Genomic DNA, 15,679 nt, shown 5'->3' with positions numbered 1-15,679 from the left:
GTCTCTCTCATGCCTGCCAGACACACATAATTAATCTCAATGTCACAATGATATAATTTTTAATGTCATCTTGGATGTCTCTGGCTTCTCAGAGGCAGAGTTGTTAAGGTAAGGTATTTAGCCATTTGTAAGTCACTCAGCATACAGCACAGCCATTAATTTTTTACAGCTGGGATACCAGACTCTGTGAGGAGGTAAGAAAATCTGTGCCGAAACCAAATGTAAACACTGAAATGATAAGTGATTTAACCTCTTGTTGTGTTTGGAAGCTTCCACTCCACTGCTCTCCTTGTTTCTTTCATTACTGCAGCTCTTTCTCTCTCCCCTTTGCACCCTTCCTCGCTCTGCCCCTTCCCTGCTCTCTGGTCCTTTTCAAATGCAGTGGAGCATGATGGGCTGTTTCAGGGGGTCATGCTACCATGGAGATGCTTGGACAGATACAGGTTGGGCCGTCTGAGGCATTTTCTTTCAATTCTTTTTTTTCCCCTCTCTCTCTCTCTCTCTCACTCTCTCTCTCCGATCTACTTTCAGGCAGAGGGAGGAGAATAAACAGCAGCCCAGATCAGACAGAAAGAGAGAGAGAGAGAGAGAGAGAGAGAGAGTGCTTCAGTAATGGGTGTGTTCATAATGCTGAGGTAAGGGAGACAGACAAGCAGGAAAAGTGGTCCAGTAATGAAGGGAAGGAGTAATGGAGCAGTTGGCAGAACAGATGGGGCGGTAGATTGGGGAGAGTGAGGGTGATGGGCGTGGGGCGTCAGGGTGGGAAGGAATGTGATCGTGGTTTTCAGGCCTGTTTTGTTTCATAATACTGTAACTAAGGAGACACGTCTCATTCCTGAACAACGTATATGCCTGTGCTTGTGTGACAGGTTCTTGACTATCTGTGTCTGCCTCACTCCTTGTTATTGTCTTAAGTTTAGGTGTGTGTGACTGAGCCGAGCAAGAGGTAGCCTGCTCCACTGAGCTGAGCTTACACACCCTGTCAAACATGACATCTCGTTTACACTGTGACTGGCATCCTCGTCACTAACCCCTTGGCCTTAATGGAAATGAATCGGGGTCGGCAGGCAGAGGCAGACTGTGTGTGCTCAGATTACTGAGGTCCCAGGCACAAGGGCCTCAGTATTTACACTGCTGTGACTGTGCACACAGTAGGAACAGTAGCCTCTCACTGTGGTCATTTAGAATAGGACGTATTTGAACTCTTATCTCAACAGGTGAAAGCCATTACTGTCTGCACGCTTCACTGTGAGAGAAAACTAAACCCACTTTCTCTCTCTTCCTCATATTTAATGCTGGGGAATTCCTTGATAAGATTATTATTTTTGTGAAATTGGACAGGTACAAAAATAGCAGGGCGGATGCTAGGGAGTGCTGATCCAAATCAACACATAGATAAGTGCACTGCAGAAGGCACGTAGCACACCTGCATATCTCTGGATGTCTGAGGAAAGGACACATGTATCATACATGTTTTTTGTCTGACATTGATAACATCATCAAGGCATTTGCAGCCAAATTCCATTTAAAGTAATGAATTTGCCCTTTTGATGGAGATGTACATACCTCTCTCCACAGTTCTCATGTAACTTAACCTATCTTTGTTTACTCCCAAGTAAAAGCTGCTTAAGGCTGTAAATTGATTCAGCTGTGAAAAGGAAAAGAAATTTCCTTGCATATGAATTTTTGTTAAGTAAGAGCTTTTCACTGTGGGTCTCCAAGGCATTACAGACGTAGTCTCTGGAACTCTGCTGGCCTCTTATCCAGCTGTAGTCCAATTCTTAATAGAATTAAAAAGGATTAATGGGCTCTTTAGTATGCTCAAGTTCAGGCCCGCTCCCCAGGCCTCACTGCTATGCATATTTCTAAATCTCCCATAGTAATGACAGTCAGTGAATGCACTGGCTGCAGCCATTAGGACCACAAGTGGGCACATCGTGTCCTGATATGAGTGCGTGAAAAGCATTAGTTTGCATGTTCCTGCTAAGATAATTCTCTCTGCTTCCCCTGTCTTCTCTCTCTCTCTGCTCTTCAGGGATTAGGATGTGTCGAGCCATGTCGTCTCTGTGAGGGAGCCAAGAGATCACCTCCAAAACTGATCCTCAAAGAGCTGACAGTGGGTAGCAGTGTCAAAAATGACAATGTGGAAACCTTGCTGTGTTTGTGTAGGTGTGTGTTGTTTGTGTAGATCCTCACACACACAACAGTAAATGCATACTTTATTTATCAGTCCAGCACATATGCACACATAGATAGTACACATGCCATCTGATGAGGGCATGACATTTTGCTATCTGATTAGGATAGCATCACTTAGCAAATCAAGGCACTGTTATGTTGGACACCATGCAGAACATACTGTGCTGATTGACTGAGGCTAAATATGAGGTATTTTTTTAAAGATTACATAAATTCCTAAAGAGCTGTAAAGGGACACTGATTGAAAGACTCATAGTCAGTCACTCTATGAACATGTATGGGAGCGATATGATATACTTCCCCGTAACAGTAATTGTCATAAATGTGTCCCTTACCAGATTTATAGTAGTGTCGATTTGTATATAATAATGTAACAGAGTTGAACATTTCCTTAGGGGACAAGTTATTTAAATATGTTCTGTTGTTGAAATGTAAATGTCTCTTGTAGAATGTTTTTGTGAGGCTGAAGAGGTGTTACGAAAGCACAAACAATGGAAGGTTACCTGATAAGACATGGCGCCATATTGTGTTTACTTTAGTGTCAAACTGAATGTTTTAGAGTAGGGTGACCTTTGCTACCTGCAGCTTCTTTCTGTTGAGGGCGAGGTGATCTCAGCCAACAAACAAGAGTTAAACACTTTTATTTAGCCTTTCTAGGCACAGGGATAAAACTGACAGGTAAAGATCTGACTCTGAATCATAACAAGTCAGTTAAATGTTGACATAACATTCCTCAATAAAACAAGTTTATCTTCCAGGACCTAGACAAGACATTTTGTCGATAGAGATACTAAACCACTTTGTTTATATTGTGTGGTCTGAAGGATTACAGATTCCATGTGCGCGTGTTTGTCCGCCTGGGTTTGTGTTCATGTTTTTTCCATAACTTGCAAGCTGCTGATGGCAGACTGGAATGTAAAAACAAGATCTTGGGAATAAAAAAAACAATAGTCAGGACCTATGAGGTGTCAGTGACGACGGCAGTGAGGAGGTGGGGAGGACAATCCCTGGGTTCCAAGGTCAACAAGCTAAAGCCTCCTGCAACACACACATTCACATGTTGTGGTAATGCAATAGCGACATGACATTCAGCCCATGTTAATACAAGCATGGGGGGGGGTCATGAAAACAACCCATTCATCACTTAAGCAAACTTCAGTATATTACTCAAGTGAACCTCATAAAGCTGAATGTACACAACTGACCTCACTGCTCACTCCACAGCTCTAAGGAGATGATATCACAAGCGATATGTCTTGAGAAACAGTTGACATTAGCACTGTGTATAAAACATGTTGGGTAAGTGTATATCTGTCTTCATTTGTGTATTAGTATCTGTGTGTATGTGTTGAATCTGATTTTTTGCCCACCAGACGGCTCACATATACACCACTATACTCTCTCCCCCTATACCCCACCACCCGTCAGTACACATCCAATCACTGTCACTCATGGATGTATTGTAATCCAGACCTCATCGGTCCGACCTTCCTCGTGGATGTATTGTAAAAGCAATCAGAGGTCTTAGCTAGGCGTAACAGAATCACCTGGCCAATTGGCGTTTTTTCTGACGTTGTGGGCTTGCGTGTGTTGTCATTGGCCGCGATCTTGGGGAGGAGCGTAGAGAGGCGGAGAAACGAAGTCGGAGAAAACAGATTAAAACCAACGTTTAAACCGCTGCTTCGGTTTGTCAATACTATGAGAAAACGCAATTACAGAAGAAGCCTGGATGGTAAAATAAGCTTTGGAGCTGCTTTTTTGTCGAAAACGAGTGTGGCTGGACGCTGAACACACCTGCGGCGTGAAGGTAAGGAGCTAAGGAGCTAACTAGCTAGCGGCTAGCGTTAGCATTTGCTCTTGATAGTCTGTTAAAATTCCTGTTGGTACGTTTTGCATCTCTTTGTAACTTTGTGTTCCATCCTGGTCATTTTAACTCAGTTTATAGCCGTCTATCACGTGTCATCGTTTTGTGTCTGTTTGTGGTCATTATGTATTATATTTCCACTGCACGTGGCTGCTTTACACCTGGATGTTAGCGTTAGCATTAGCCACAAGCGTTAGTATTAGACTTATCTTTTATTTTTAGCATTAGCCTTCTTTTTGATTCCTTTGGGCCTTTTTCCTTTTTGTCGTCGATTTTATTTGCGTGGGTTAGATTGTGTTTGTGTTTCTATGACTAGCGTCTCTGACATGAGTTGTGGGCACCTTTCGGAGAAAAGGTAACTGTTTAGTAGCCTGTTTTCTGATTATCATGTCGTTGTTGTCATTTTGTGTGGCCTTACTGCATCAGTTTGCGTGTGTCCTTGGCTATTTAACTTTTTTATGGTCAGCTTCTTTGTCTTTTTGTGGCAGGTAAACATCCCATTGTGATTGTTTTGCGTCTCATTTTTTTGTCGGTCGTTTTTGTTTGTATTTGTAGATTTGTGGCAGTAATCTGTCCATAGCTATCTATTGACCCACAGTTGTATGTATTGATTAATTACTTGATTAATTAATACTTGACTGAGTTCAGTTATATGTTAAATTTAAGTTTGAAAACTAAATTTTAGTTCTGTGTTCCTCCACAAGTTTGAGCCTCAAACATTTCAGTTACTTTGTTGTTGGTTCTTAAGGATGTGATGTGTTTTCTTGTCGTATGTTACAGTAAGCAGCCCATTTTCTGAGACACTCCTCTAATGTTTGCAGAATATTCAGGTTCAGCTACAATTAATATCTATTGGGGGTGTGACGATACACTCAGCTCACGAGACAAGAGATACACGATATTGAGTTCACGAGAACGAGAGGAGATTTTAACACTGTTTTCAAGAAATCTGATGTAACTGGAAAGAGTCTTTTATTTGCATGATGCGGAGGTAAGAGATGGTTACAGCTACACAACCCAGCCATAGATATGTTTCGGAACCGAGAGTGACGTCACCTACGAGTTGACGGCCTCGGGAACAGGACAGTACAACAGGACGGGTAAACATGGACGCTCACAGGAAAGCCTTATAGTTGCTTTTTCAGTGTACATGTTCAAAACAAATCTGCACTCCATCCGAAGAACACCTCAATTGTTAATATTAGATTTTAATGCAAACACTTAAGAACGTTCTTAAACAGCCGTTCAAATTTAACAGTTCACAAAAAGCGTAACGTTAAACCATGAATATGAACTGATTCAAGCGTATCTCAGACTAGCCGTTGTTAGTAACACCAGTTGATGACAGCGCTGTACGCGTTATTTGTTCACAGTGTAGCATGTCAACAGAAAAAAACTGAACGGTACTATGTGTATGACTGTGACATCTGAAACAAATTAGACAGAACTGCTATAAACAGTAAAATTAGCAGAGTGTTCCCTGCCGTTTACGTGAGTAACAGCCATCTTTGATTCTTATGTCGGGGTTGGTGGGTTGTGTCTGACTTTCCAGGTTGGAAATCTGACTTCATGGGACATCCCATTAGACTTGGAACTCTTAAATCCTGACTTTTAAATACAACTGGAAACGCATCATAATTTCGTTGGTTATACTAGTTGCAGCTGGATACTGTCTCATGAAGCAGCTTTTCACCTGAAGAGAAATATTAGGTAAAATATTGATCATTTTCCTTTGAATGTTTCTCTTTGATTTCCTGCAGGTGTCACCACTTCGTCCACATCATCCACGATCACAAAGTCTTCATGCAATGAAGAAGTTCGTTGAGACCAGGACAGAGACCTCCAGGTAATTCACTAACAGCTTTACATCAGCTGTCTAAGACAGAGCACTGACGAAAAATAGACTAAACCCATTAATTAAGTTTATTTACATAGGGCATGTAAGAACAGTTCCAAGAAAAAGAGGAATTTAAGGATAAAATGAGCGTCACTGTAAAGTATTGGAAAGATAAAAATAATGTAGTGAAGTAATGTAATTTAATATAAAAGGGACGCAGAAGTAATAGTAATATAGAATGAAAGTAAAAAAAGTCCAGTACATTAAGGTGTCAAAAATGTGAAAAAATGTAATAGTAAAGCAATAAAATGTCAAAAATGTCATGGTATTCTAAGGCGTCAAAAAATTTAGTTGTTCAGTAAGGTGTCAAAAATTGTCAAAAGATGTGATAGTATAGTAAGGCATCATAAACCATCCAAAAATGTCATAGTTTAGTATGTAATCAAAAATGGTCAAAAAAATATCATAAGGCATCAAAAAATGTGAAAACATGTCATAGTTTAGTAAGCCGTCAAAAAATGTCAGCATAGTAAGGTGTCTCAAACCCTTACCCTAACCTCCAGTTACAAGTGGGCTCTGGCTAAAAATATTCACTTTCATACAATATTAAACAGACTGGCAAAATATTCAGTGTTCAGAAGTATTTATTTGAGTAAGATAATCCTTTATTAGTCCAATGGCATGGAAATTCAGTGTTGGAGCAGCACAAATAGAAAAAGGCATTATATCAAATAATGTAACAATATGTAAAAATTCTAAACAATATGAACAGTATAAACAGGACTACGTACACAGTAATAAATTAAATTAGAGTACTGATAATGCACTGTTTCAAATAGCAAAATACCAAAACTGAAATGACAAACACAAAATCTAACCAAACCCACAAACACTGTGTAGAGGTGTGAGAGAGTGTGTGTGTCTGTGGAAAACAAAGGTGAGATAGCTGCCTAAGCCGCATGTCATGCATCAAAAATGTCAATTTCTGTGATTAACACATGTTCTTGTCTCTGCAGGAGGAGAAGATGACGACAGCAGCTGAAGACCTGAAGTGGATGAAAGAAAACAAGTGTTACGAAACTGTTAATTAGATAAGAGACGTCCACCATCTAAATACTGTAAACAGTGTTGGTTTCCTGTTGTTCAAGTGAAAACACTTTTCTCTGCCATCTGTAATGTAGTTATGGGCACATTTTCCAAAGACTAATGTCTTCATTAAACACCTGTGCTCATAACTACATTAATCCTAACCAGCTCAAACCTCATAATGTCTGTGTAGGTTCTCAGTCATCCAGGTCATGGTAGTCCTAAGTGCTAAAGTTAAAGGCAACTGGACTTCTTTTAGGTTTCTTGAAGACAGTTCACCTCTCATCCAAAAGGCTTCCTCAGGCTTCCTCCTCTTCCTGAGGAAGCCTTTCGGATGAGAGGTGAAACGCCTTCAAGAAACCTAAAAGAAGTCCAGTTGCCTTCAATTTTAGCACTTAAGACTGTCTGTCATTATCTTTGCTGTCATTTGTTAAATGTTGTCTGGAATTAAATCATTAAAAGTGTCTAACCTAAACGTTTGGGTTGCATTTCTCTATTTTGAAACTGATGTTATACACATCATTTTAATGCATTTTGTTTTTTTGAAAAATGTCATGATTTTCATGTTTTACACTCATTGTTCAGACAAGTTTCATACTTATGTTGTAAATATATTTTTTAAAAGGTTTTCTTGTTTTTCAGACTTATTGTTTAAGGTCTTGTATTTAACTTTTTCTGGGTTTGATGTTTGATTCTTAGACCTATCTTTAAAGTTTTTAAATATATATACACACACACACACATTTTTTTTCTGAAGGTTTTAACCTTATTTATCAAACCTGTTTTTAAGGGTTTTTAAAAAAATGTTTTATAATTATTTTTTTAGACCTATTCCTATAAGGTTTGAAACGTATTTCTGAATGATTTTACACTTACTTTTTAAAAACTTAATTCTAAAGGTTTTACATTTAATTTTCATGTTTTATACTTTTTAGACACATTATTTGAAGGTTTTATACTTAATATTTAAAGGTTTTCAATTTATTCATTAAAAGTTTTATACTTTTTAAAGTTTGTTTCTTAAAAGGGTTTCTATTCTATTTTAAACTGAAACAGCTGCATTGTTGAAAAATAATAATTAAAACTGATGAGTTACAGGAGCTTTGATTTGTTGCTATTTGTTCCAGACAACAGGTTTTAAAGTGTCAAACTGCAGCTGAGATAATGACAGAGTTAGACTGAAAAGAATAAACTAACACTGACCTTCTGGAAATGTCTTGGCATGGGTGTCTTCTCTGTGATTTAATGATTTAAGTTTGAATTCTGTGGAGAAAAACACAACAAACATTAATATAAAGATGTGACTTTTAACACATCAAAATAAAAGCACAAAGAGTTTCTGGCTTCAGAATGAGACACAGATGGAGTGAGGAAGGGAGAGAGACAGAGGATGGGGGGGAAGGAGACAGAAAGAGAGAAAGTGTGAGAATTGGAGAGTAAAGCGGAGTACACACCAAAAGATAATCGGGACAATTATTGGCCCAAATCCCCCCTCCCGATCAAAGTCAGCAAAGGCCTGATTATGGGTTGGTTCTAACGATTATCTTGTCACATTGTCCTGTTATGTGAGGTGTGTTCAGAGTGATTTTACCCTCCCCAATCTGCTCCAAAGACAATCGGGAGAGACAGTGTCATCTGTCAGGCTTGTTTAGTCTAAAGTCACATTTGACTGCGTGAGATTTGGAGTTTTGAGAAACCAGACTCTGCTTGTTGTTGGTGAATCTGTCATTTTTGTGGTTTCTCACATTTTCTACATTGGGTAAGATTTTAAAATCTTTTAGTGTGTGCCAGGCTTAAGAGAGCGAGGGAGAAAGACAGAAAGAGACAGAGAGGGAGGGAGAGACAGAAAGACAGAGAGACAGACAGAAAGAGACAATGTTTAAATTATTCATTTTCTTTGAACTGTACATTCATGAACTCTGTACATAAACTTCACTAATGAGTGAAGGCCTTTTTGTGACAAGCAAACTATTCAGACTTCAAATCAGTTACTGAAGATATATAATTTAATGTCAGTGCTCTGTGTTGGACAGCTGATGTACAGCTGTTTGTGAATTACCTGGAGGCCTCAGTCCTAATTTCAAAGAACTTCTTCATTGTGCAAAGACTCTGCAATTGTGGACAACGTCTCTGCGATCGTGGACAGAGTGGTGACACCTGGAGGAAATAAAAAGAGAATTATACAACGGAAAATTATCAATACACTATTACCTATTCCTCAGCAACAATTTAACCCTAAAACAAATTCAACATTACAGCCGAACCAGAACATTTTCCAAACGTTTGAGGAGTGTCCCAGAAAATGAGCTGTTTACAGTCACATATAAGAAGAAAAAGCATCACACCTTTAACAATCACGAACAATAAATATTTGGGAAAAATTAACTGAAATTATTATCTTAATTATCTTATTATCTTAATTTTTTATATTAACTGTCTTTCAACTAATCACTGAAGGAATTATATTCAATCAATTCACTTAAATACATTTTTGAACTTATTATAACTAGTACTATTTTCTGGCAATTTGTAGACACAGATAATCAGCTATTATTATATCCAATACTAAACTAATTAAATACCAAGGATTTAAACAAGAACACAGTTACTAACATTAATAATTCAGTTCATCAACACATTTTTTCAAACTGGGTTAATCTTTAGGACACGTACCAGTTTTTTTTTTTTTTGGTAAGGTGAGAGCTGGTGTTTCTGTCCAGGCTGCAGCAGCTGAACCAGTAAACCTGGAAAACACAAGTACAACATTTGAAAAATAAATAACCTCATTAATAAAGAATGGTTCACCTCCAAAACTTGAACAGTGAAGAAGAATACAATACTGAAAACTAAACACTAGTACCTTGACAATCACACTTTGAGCTTTGAGGTCAATAAATTATGTTACTGGGATATGACTTCATTGATCTCAGAGAGAAAAGCAGTTTTTAAAATAGTTCTTATGATAATTTCTAACAGTAATCTCAGCTCATATATTGTGACCTTTTCTTGAGGCCTAAAAATTGTGGAGGAGCACAGAGTTCAAATCTACTTTTCAAGCTTGTATTTAACACAAAACTGAGTCTCAAGACCCCACAAAACGAATTTCTAATCAATAATATACACAACAGGGGATCAGTGGATGGCTATGGACAGATTACTACCACAAACCTACAAAGACACGCAAAAGGACAAAGAGGCAAGAAGATGAATCGCAAAATGATCGCAATGGGATGCTTAACTGCCACAGTGAAACACAAAATGGCCACAAAGAAACGTTAAATGACCTGGAATACATGCTTAACTGCAAAGAGACAATACAATGCAAAACAACCACAAAGAAGCTGACCATAAGTAGATGTAAAACAGCCAGCTAGAGACGCAAAACGATGCAATACCACCACAAATAGACACAAACTGATACCATCAACATGACAATTCGCCATAAACTGACTTAAAATGACCAAGATGGAGCATAAAATTACAAAGGAGCAGTAACATGTCTGCAAAATAACTGTAAAGAGATGCAAACACAGTTGTAAACCAACAAACTGAACATTAAACAGGTGCCACCCTCCACAACTCATGTCATGGACGCCTTAGACCCAGAAACACAAACACACTTTAACCCACGCAAATAAAAACGACGACAAAAGGAGGAGAGCGTCAAAGACATCAATTAAAGATAGGGCTAATGCTAACGCTGGACTCTGATGCTAACGCTCGCCACTAATGCTAATGCTAACACGCATTTGTAAAACAGCCAGGTAGAGACGCAAAATGATATAAAACCACAAATAGCCACAAACCGATGACAACGACATGATAAACCACCATAAACTAAGCATAAAATGACCAGAATGCAACACAAAATAACAAAGAGACAAAAAATGTCAGTAAAGTGGAAAACCCCCGCGACCGCGATATTAAGGACTGGAAATGGAATTAAACGTCCTCATTTCAAGGTAATGCTAATGCTAACGCTCCCCGTTAAAGTCAAGGCTAACGCTAGCCGCTAACTGTTTGCCTTACCCTCATGCTGCAGGTGTGTTCAGCGTCCAGTCTCACTCATGTTCGACAAAAAAGCAGCTCCAGTGTTTATTACAGGATCCAGGCCTCCTCGGTAACGACGTTTTCTCACAGTACTGACAAACAGATGCAATGTTTCAAAACTGGTTTAAATCTGTTTTCCGATTTCGTTTCTCCGCCTCTCTACGCTCCTCCCAGGTCATGGCCAATGAGGAGACACGTCGCAGCCAATGACGACATACGTCAACTAACATTGGCAAAAAAACGCTGATTGGCCGGCCTAGTAACCCCTGTGATTGGTCTTAAAATATGTCACTCAGAGAAACATGACTTTTCTGGGCTTTTGAAAAGTTTAACAAAGCGCCAAATTAATCATAGCGAGATCATTAACAACAATTAACAACAAAAACAAAAGTAAATATAACATACATCAATCTATGTTTGTTCATCCAACTGGAGAACAGCCTACTGGCAGTTCTGCTCTTCTCCCAGTGGAGTGTCTCTCAGCCACAGAAGCACAGAGGTGTTATAGGCCTACATTATTTTTCATGTTAAATTTTCGTGGGGGGGTATAAATGAGTTAACGTGAAAGAGGTGTGTGTGAACATTTAGTAGTGCATGTGTGAGATCCAGATGCAGTAAGTGTGTCTGTGATGGTGCTATCAGTGTAGCAGTGCCTCTAATTACAGTCCTCTCCAGGAACCAGCTGGAATAGCACAGAGAATTAAAAAATGTCACGTGTTGAGGTCACATTTACAACACTGCAGTACATCAGATAGACAATGAAATGTGCTTGCTGGAGCTCAGGAAATGTTTTAATACAGTGCAAGTTCCTCTCTGTCTCTGTGTGTGTGTCTGTATATATATCCTTTCATCTACACTTCTGTGCATGTAAGTGCAATGATAGTTTAGTGCCAATAGGTTAATGAGCATGCACACAGCAGACACCCGACAATATTCCTGTAACTCCTAGTCATGAATGAGGTGAACCAGCGAGTAATTTGTGTGTGTAATGCTGATCCGCTAACATCACTTGCCAAGGAGAGCTTGTGTAATTGGTAGATACAGGGCAGTGACTATAGTACAGTAAGTAGCAGATGTTAAATTTAATAACAGTAATAACAGCAGTAACTTATTAAACATGTAGCTCATGCTTATCTTTTTTCTGTCATTATTCATCTTTTAGTATATCTGATTGCCCTGTCGCTATTGGGCAACAGGTAGACTTCAACAGTTTTTACAGTGGATTGTTTATAGTCATTTGGTGTGATTGCTGAACAATGTCAGTCTGACAGTTACAGCTGCTGGCTACCATTGTTATTACTGTTAACCTTGTGGGGTGAGTTACGGACTGTCTCTGTCCTGTAATTATGTTTCTCCTTCCCCATGGTTGTGGTGACAGATGATGACAGCAGTGGAAAAGCCAGAGAAGGAAACCTCCTGTCGGACTGTTGGAAGATGAAGAATGATGGCAGTGACAGGGAGGCAATCCTAAGCCTGGAACCACAGAGGCATCTACCTGTCTAGACACTGAACAGCTGTCTCCGGACTGGTCCTGACACGCTGCAAAAAAAGATCCACAAGTCAGTGTGGTTGGACAAATTAATGTCATATAGTGCAAATCACCTTTTTTCATTAATATTAATTAATTGTAGTTATAAACAGATTTAAGTAAATGAATTGCAATTATTTCGGTGCTGGCAGTCAGTTCAGTTGTCAGCCTTATGTCAAAGAAAACAAAATTGGAGAGTGAAATTGTTGCACACAGTTGGCCTTTTTTGCAGCAGATGTTTTGACTTGTCATAGCAGGAAAGTCACAGTCAATTTGAGTGTCCCAATTAAGTACCAGTGCCATGGGACTGGAGCACCTAAACAGCCATTGTTAATGTTTTCAGTTTCACCTGTGCTTTTCATGTGATTACATGTCTAAATGTCTGCTGGGAAAATAGCCCATTGGCACATTTTTCATCCGTTTTCATAAAATTGTTAGGTGTGTTAAAAAGTACATTTCTTGCAGTGTACTGCTCTGTTCTTTTCTCTATTCTCCTCCCCAGTTATTATATTTTCCTCCAAAATTTTCAGGTGAGCACCTGATCGCCTCACTGATCCACAGCACAACAAAACACAAGGCTTTGTTTACTTAACAATAGGGCTCACTCAAGTGTGAACAGCTATAGAAGGGCTGCCTTAATAGAACATGACAGTGATAGACATACTGACTTAACTGACATTTTACAGCACAGCAGCTACTCCCCATTTACAAATCCCTGTCCCCTAAGACTCCTGCCATGTCACTCACAGCTTCAGGTGAGGCAGTCTTGGATTCTGCTGTGAATAGCAGGAATCAATATGCACAGAGAGCAGCTTATAGACAAAATTAACCAAATGGGTAATTTGATGTGAATTTCTTACATACTTTCTCATGAGTCCACTTAGTGCAGAGTGCATGCCAGTGCTTGTACATGTACTTGTTTGTGTGTCAGAACAAATGGTGGCGTGTGTGAGTTGTGCTGTATTGTATGTGTGTGTACATGCTGTGTGTATATTTTATGTGTGAGGCTACAGAAAGGCACAGTATTAAAAAAAAAAATCCTGATTGTTTCTCAGGGATTATCCTTCACAATGCAGGGCTTTATCAGAGGGCCTGAACTGCTGTAACAAGACACGCTCACCCTGGGTTCGCCCAGCCAAACGCGGAGACTTATGCCAGCAACGAAACACAGGGGGGGAAATGAAATGAAGAGAGCAAATAAAAGAAACGCAAAGGGTGGGTGGGGGGGCGATGGCGAAGGAGAATAAAGAGCAGAGAGAGGGAGGAAGAGATGACAAGGGAAGAAAAGTGGAGTGAGAGGGAAAGTGTGAGAGAAAACAGAGTAAGAGGGAGAGTGAAATATACAGAGAAAGGCAAAAGTTTAACTGGAGGCCATGCTTCAAACAGAGAGGTTTGTTTTCTGACACAGATCCCTCTCAGGAGATTGAGCTGGAAAACAGATTAATAGAGCCTGTCCAAGTTGCTCTGTGATATTGTGCAACATGTGTCTCAGCAGCATATGAGAAGCTGCTATGCATCATACTGCACAGTGCTTTGGTGTGGCTGTTTGTATGTTATACTAATGTAAATGATGCAGCCTCACCTAGCCTTCATATTCAAAACACTGATAGGCCCTCAGGCAGAGGCTGGTCTGTGAGCAAACATCTTTCAGATCTTTCGTGCTTGGCTCTGTGAAGGAGAGGTGTTTTCGATAGGGTTGTTTTATTTGCTTCCTTTTATAAGACTTTCTCAGCAGGATCAGGTTGCTGTGCCCAGGCTAACCAAGCTCTGTAAAGAGGAGTTGTGGTTTTGGAAATGAGGGGGAGAGTTGGCTGACTATGGAAAGGGCTTTGATATGTGTGTAGGAGGTATAGATAGGGTAGGGGTGCACATGGTATTGTGTAAGGCCCCATGACTTTGTATATTCATATATTCCCATGGCACCTCCATTCCTAGCGCTCATGAAGTATATTCTTTCAGACGTGTTAATTTACTTTTATTAGCTGTTCATTTTTTTGGTATATAATTGCCACAATGTAACCACATAGCATGAGTGAGTGTTTCTGTATTACAGAATGCATGACATATTGCTACACTCTGTGTGAGCTGAGTGAAACCCACATGAATGTGATTACTGCCTACATATTTCTCTGTATGTGAATAAAAATGTTAGTGTCTGTTGGTGTTAGTGTGCTTCCTGTGCTGGCAGTGTGTAGATGTCCTTTTGTGATATCCAACCTGTGCCAGTGGGGGTATCAGGCTTCACACTGAGCCGACTGGACAGACCAAAGTGTCTAACAATCCCAGCATGATTTCCCGTTCTCTAAATTCACCTCTCCTTTGGTCTTGCACTCAGAATGAAGGATTTCGCTTATTAACATTTACTTGAAAGCACCCCTAGTGACTTGATGCTTTTCCTAGTCATGGCTCAATCACTTCTAAGGTTGGGGTTCAGGGAAAATGCCATGTAAAAGCCTGTGATGTGGCTCCCTGAATTAATAATATAACTGGGAAAATTTGTGTAAGCCATAGAGAAAGTCAAAATACACACTTTCAGGGTGTGAACATGATACTGTTTTCTTAAAAGGAGTCTCTTCTGGCTCGTATGCGCTGTTTTGGTTTTGGTCGGCTTTCTACCGAATGTGCTACGCAAAGTAAAGCCAAGCGGCGTACTGAGCAGCCAGGACTATTGTTTCAGAGCTACTCAGGATTCTCAGGGTGTTGCTTTGCCTCAGCTTTGACTCCACAACTCACACGCCCTGAATGGTGCACCCAGTTTTTGTTTTAAACTTGAGTTGATAATAGTGAACTGTACAAACATTTTGGGGGTTAATTTATCCCTGTCCTTCTTTTGTTCATAAAAGAATCTTCCAGAGTTGAAACTGTCTACCTTTCCAACTCTGAGAGTACAACCCTCATCCACATGGACAAGAGAATGAAGGATTATGGTGGGGGTGGCAGCGAGACGGGAAGAGAACTGTTTATCTCTCATCGCTGCTCTTATGAACGGAACAAGGAGGGAACAGCTGAGACAGATGGGGAGAGGACTCAAAAGCAGCAGAATTGTAATTATTTACCCTAAAAGTCCTGTTTGGACTGTTTGGAATTTTGTCCTTCATCCAGACCAAAGAACTAG

At 39.7% G+C, this 15,679-nt stretch overlaps 2 long non-coding RNA genes across 4 annotated transcripts; one reads left to right on the top strand and one right to left on the bottom strand.

Moving 5' to 3' along the window:
• The first annotated feature begins 273 nt into the window (after positions 1-273).
• LOC108902643 (uncharacterized) lies at positions 274-7,291 on the top strand. 3 transcript variants are annotated; one of them, XR_007814152.1, is made up of 4 exons: positions 274-443; positions 2,036-2,116; positions 5,824-5,909; positions 6,917-7,291. It is a non-coding gene; the product is annotated as an uncharacterized LOC108902643 (long non-coding RNA). The 3 variants fall into 3 exon arrangements; XR_007814151.1 differs by having other exon boundaries at positions 2,036-2,169; XR_001964123.2 differs by lacking the exons at positions 274-443; positions 2,036-2,116 and adding an exon at positions 3,832-4,006 and having other exon boundaries at positions 6,917-7,287.
• LOC127142989 (uncharacterized) lies at positions 6,699-9,138 on the bottom strand. The gene is made up of 3 exons (XR_007814154.1): positions 9,046-9,138; positions 8,190-8,249; positions 6,699-6,946 (listed from the first exon to the last, which is right to left on the bottom strand). It is a non-coding gene; the product is annotated as an uncharacterized LOC127142989 (long non-coding RNA).
• Positions 9,139-15,679: the final 6,541 nt, after the last annotated feature.

This window comes from Lates calcarifer, linkage group LG11 (assembly GCF_001640805.2).
Source record: "Lates calcarifer isolate ASB-BC8 linkage group LG11, TLL_Latcal_v3, whole genome shotgun sequence".
NCBI lineage: Eukaryota > Metazoa > Chordata > Actinopteri > Centropomidae > Lates > Lates calcarifer.
Note: the sequence above shows the minus strand (reverse complement) of the source record. Positions and strands in the feature narration are given on the sequence as shown.